Source organism: Mobula hypostoma, chromosome 3 (genome assembly GCF_963921235.1).
Source record: "Mobula hypostoma chromosome 3, sMobHyp1.1, whole genome shotgun sequence".
Classification (NCBI taxonomy): Eukaryota; Metazoa; Chordata; class Chondrichthyes; order Myliobatiformes; family Myliobatidae; genus Mobula; species Mobula hypostoma.
Window position 1 is genome coordinate 198484310 of NC_086099.1, and position 5674 is coordinate 198489983.

The following is a 5674-nucleotide window of genomic DNA, read 5'->3' on the forward strand; positions in this document are numbered from 1 at the left end:
GATGCAGTATGTATAGAACACCAAGTAAAATGGCTGAAGTGGATACCAGGCAGCCTGCCAGACCTCACTATTTGACTAATGGTTCTTTCCTGCTTTTCCTGACTCTGAATTTTTTTTTATTGTACTCTTTTGTTGGTTTATTACTTTGGCATCATTATTAAATAATTAAAGTAAATAATTGATATTGAATCTATGGTTGGTCTACAATAAAATATCATCGCTTTTCAGCATGTGTTTCATAGCTGACAGAGGAGAACGTACCTCCTGATCAAAGTGCACAACATTGTACATACGACTCACCCACATAATATTGTCACTGGTAAATAAACAAATAATAAGTTGCATTTGCCATACAAGTTTTAAAGGAAACAGTATAACAAGACTGCAGCTTCATGCGTGATGAGACCTGGGTTGTGGCGGGGAGTTCAGTAGTCTTACCCCCTAGGGGAAAGAAGCTGATTCCCATCCGAACAGTTCTTGTCCTAATGCTACATTATGAGAATTCTCATAAATGAATTTATTTAATAATAGAATTAACTTTTTTTATTATTCCCATTTAAATCAGTTCTATTAAAGCTTATGATGCTTTTTGCTTTTATTTATTTACGTATTTACATCAGAATCAATAGTTTTTAAATGCATCTGATTAAACCATACAATACAACAGAGAGTGAATGCAAATCTAGACTGGGAATACTGTCTGGTCGACTTTATTTCTCTGGGAACTTAGTTAGAGATATTGATGCAAATTATAGCTTTCTTTCTTAACCTCCTGATTGATAATTAAGTATTATTCCGACCCTCATAATTCATTGTAAAACTGGGCAGAACAAACCATCAGAAGAAATGACCTTGCTGTATGAGAGTTTACTTGGCCTTGACATCTCTGCAGCGAGGAAGCTTGTCTGTTAGGTGATGCCCATTAATATCTTCCCAAACTGCCAAGATAGGCATCAACTGCAAATTTGGAGATGTTGCCACATGCATTCTCATCCAAGTCATTAAATGCTGGTTATTTAGTACTCTGCCCAGTATGTCCCAGAAACATTCCCTTTCACCTTCAGTAAAATCTACAGGAGAGGCTAATTCAAGAAGACAACATCCATAATCAAAGATTCCCAATATCCATGTCATTCGATCTGCTCGGGCATGAGGTACAGAAGCCTAAAGTCCCACACCACCAGGTCTAAGAGTAATGAAGGACATCCAGAGTTGAAGCCTCTGCTCCACGCTTGGAAGCCAGTGACATTGACGGGTGATGTAGCACATTGGAGGATGCTGGGCTGTCCCAAGTGCCATGTGAGCAGAGACACAAGGAGGCACAACGGAGGCCTGTCCTGGAGTTAGAGGATTGACTCTGTGTGTGTGTGTGTGTGTGTGTGTGTGTGTGTGTATGGGGGGGGGATGAGTGCAAGGGAGGGTGGGAGGGAGGAAAAGGGGCTTATTTTGCTGTTTTCTTTTTGTGTCTTGTGCTTTGTTTTGGCCTATCCTGTGTTGTTTTGCTGAGCAATGTAGGTATATTATGTTGGTGCTGGAACGTGTAGCAACACATGTGGAATATCCCTAGCACACCCCTAGGGGTGTTGATTGTTAATGCAAATGACACAGTTCTTTTTATGGTGCATATGTAATAAACAAATCTGAATCTGAATCTGAATCTGAACTACTTCCACCCAAACATTCAGTTCTTCACCTAAATGGCACAATCTTATTCACTAGAATTCAGCTACGCTATGACTGCTTTGATCACCTTGATTAAGATTGGCTTTTGTCTTGTTCTACCTGTATTCTTTCTTGTAAAAATTGTGTATTATTTATGTTTAATTAATGTTTTACTTGTGAATTCTGCTTTCACCTCTGGTGCCTGTGATCATGCTGCAAGTAATTTTTTCATGAACTCAAACTTGTGCATATGATGATAAACCCGACTTTGACCTTGGAAACAAACTGAAACATTCAGGAATCAGGCTCCAGTTCTAAACCTACTATTGCTCCTGAGCCACACACACACACACAAAATGCTGATGGAACTCAGCGAGTCAGGGGCAGCATCTGCGGAGAGGAATAAACAGTCAACGTTTCAGGCAGAGATTGGAAAGGAAGAGGGTGGGAAGGCAAGCCCGAATAAGGGGAGGAGAGAAAGCTGGCAGTTCAGAGGTGAGACCAAGTGAAGAAGAAGGTTGCCTGGGGAGGGGGGATGATGTCAGAAGCTGAGAGGTGGTGGGTGATAGAGGTAAGGGGCTGAAGAAGAGGGATCTGATAGGAGAGGACAGAGGACCATGGAAGCAAGGGAACAAGGAGGGTAACTAGAGGGAGTTGACTTGAATTCCTCCAGTATTTTTATGTTCCAGATTTCTAGCATCTGAAAAAATCTGTTGTTTTTATGATTTGTTCATAAACCTCAGTGTTCCCAATCCCAGCTCAGATCAAACAGAACATGCTGGATGCCACAGCAGAGGGCTCTGGAAAAAGGGGCAACATTTACCAACATTCACAGTAATTCACAACATAATACACAGATACAAGGATAGTAAGTCAGGACAATATGCGTTATATGAACTCATGCTATTAACACCTAGAATCATTCCTATCAATGCCACCTCCTGCACCCTCCTGCATTCCCCGTCTCACCTGGCTTCACCTAGCACCTCCCAGCTTGTGCTCCTCCCACTTTTCCTTCCCCTTTTGTTTTGGCTTCTGCCTCTTTTCTTTCCAGTCCTGATGAAGGGTCTCAGCCAAAATGTTGACTGTTCATATTTGCTCCATAGATGCTACCTGACCTGCTGAGTTCTTCCAGCATTTTGTGTGTGTTGATCCAAATTTCCATCATCTGTAAAACCTGTTGTGTCCATGCCTGTTCCAGTTTTTATCCACTCTAACACTGACATCTTTATCAAATAGACATCAATTTTGCTGCCTTTTTTCTTGTGCTACCCTTGTCAAATGCCTTCTGAAAATTCAGATCGTTGCCTCCCACATTCCTTTCAACTAGGGGCAATTTGCAGGGACCCATTAGCTTAACACTCCACACAAAAATAGGGAGGAGAAGATGGCAGCGCGATGCAGTGCGCGTGGCCTCTCCGGCGAATGATATCGGTATTTGTAAGTAGGATGCCGTGCACAATTCAGATTTGATGGAGACAGACGTGAGAATCACTGAGGAACATCTGGAGTAACTTCTGAAATGCCCGGTTCGCTGCCGCTGCTACTGTGCGATCAAGAATCTCCAAAGCGGAAGGCCCCAAATCCTCAGCTTTGCCTGTTGCTGGCGGCCTGGTCTGGGGTCGAAGCGCTCGGCAGAAATGGTGCTCGGTACTCGGTGTCGGAGGGCTGGTCGGTGGCTCAAAGTTTTCCGACGGATCAGAGTCGGACTGTGGTCGGGTGCTTCCAGGATGCTGCATCGGCAAGTTTGCGGCGCTGGAAGCTCATGGCAGGGAGAGTTTTCTTCCATCTACTGTCTGCGGTGAGATAATGGGACTTTCGAAAGACTTTGAGACTTTTTTTTTACCGTGCCCATGGTCTGTTCTCTATCAAATTACGGTATTGCTTGCACTGTTGTAACTCTTTGTTACAATTATGTGGTTTTTGTCAGTTTTTCAGTCTTGGTCTGTCTTATGTTTCTGTGATATCACACTGGAGGAACATAGTATCATTTCTTAATGCATGCATTACTAAATGACAATAAAAGAGGACTGCATGTCCTCATAATATAATCTAATCTAATCTAAAAAAATGGGATGTGGGAGGACCTGAAGGAAAACCACATAATCACAAGGGAAACATGGACACTATCACCTCCCACATCACCACATCACCTGAAGTCAGGACCAAAGCGAGATCACTGGACCTGTAGGGCAGTATAGAGCTGATCCTCCTGTGAACAACTTCTCTTAGAAATTTCCTCTTAAGGAATCTAGCCAATCTGTCAACACACACAAAAATGCTGGAGGAACACAGCAAGCCAGGCAGCATCTATGGAATAAAAGTATCGTCGACTTTTCAGGCCGAGACCCTTTGGCAGCACTACCCAATTTCTGAGAACCACTGGAAGTAACTCGATGACAAAGATTCCCAACCTGGGGTCCACAGACCCCTTAATGGTATTTATTGGTCCATGGCATCAGAAAGGATGGGAACCCTTAACTCTATGGTTTCGAGGAGAAAGAGAAGGGATAGCGGAAGTACATACAATATGCTAGAGGAGCTCAGCGGGTCAGTCAGCATCAATCAATGGGAATAAACATTTGATATTTTGGGCTAAGACCCAGGATAGCAATAACCTTTGATAAGCAGACTGCGGGTGAGGAATATCATTCCCAATGTACCTCTCTCTATCTTGAGCATGTCAACGGAACAGGAGGCTATACATTGATTCAGAATGTATTTTTTGAATTGAGAATTATATCTAAAATTTACCCGGGGGAAAATATTGTTCAGGGCTGAAACTACAGCCGGGAGTAAAAGCAAATTCCTAGCACTGTAAAGGTGACAATTTGGACAGATTAACCAAAACTATTTGGATTAATTAAAATTGAAAGCCAAATCTCTTTTTGTGCCAATGTAGCAAGGATGTGATAAACAGGAAGTTGGAAATTATAGCTGCTGTTGGAAAAAATATTGGAAAATTTACATTTTCAAAGGTTTGCTTGAAGTGATCTGCTGACAATTATTTGGTCTCAATGACCACCAGGTGGCAGCATTATGCCAAGAGGCATTTGAACTGCAAATGGCTCTGATGTACAGACAACCAGCGGCATTGTCTGGTACTGGAAATGGATATTTGCCAAACAGCAAGACAAAAGATTTTGCATTGAAGCACCATTATTTTCCTGCTCCTGCTGACTCTTCACCTTACCTGCACTGCAAGTGTGGTTACAACGGAGTACTGACCCAATCCTCAAAGAAAACGTTATGTCTCAATAAAGTCCTCAGTGATGCTTCTCCTACTCGAACGGAAGCTAAAGTTTTGAATAATTGATGCTGTATTATAGAGTCTAGTCTGCAACTTCTTCCACTATCCTTTTCGGATGAACGAAGCTAACTAAAGTGGAAATGCTTAAACCGACTAGTGTGCAAGGAGGGACAGAAGCGACACAGGAGCAGAATTAGGGCATTTGGTCCTTTGAGAGTGCTCCACCATTCCACTTATTGTCTCTCTCAATCACATTCTCCTGCCTTTTCCTCATAACCTGACTAATCAAGAACCTATCAAACACTGCTTTAAATATACTCAATGACTTAGCCTCCACAGCTGTCTGTAGAATTCATTCCACAGATTCACCACCCTCAGGCTAAAGAAATTCCTCCTCCTTTCTGTTCTAAAGGGATATCCTTCTGTTTTCATGTTGTGCCCTCTGGTTCTGGACTCATTCACTACAGGAAACCTTTTATCTAGACCTTTCGATGTTCAATAGTATTCAATGAAATCACTTCCTCATTCTTTGAACTCTAGCAAATACAGGCCCACAGCCATCAAATGACTGCCATGCATTAACCCTTTCATTTCTGGAATCATTCTTGTGAACCTCCTCTGGACCCTCTCCAACGCCAGCACATCTTTTGCTGAGGATGTTCTACGAGTCTGCGGTGGCCAGTGCGGTCATGTTTGCTGTTGTGTGCTGGGGCAGCAGGCTGAGGGTAGCAGACACCAACAGAATCAACAAGCTCATTCGTA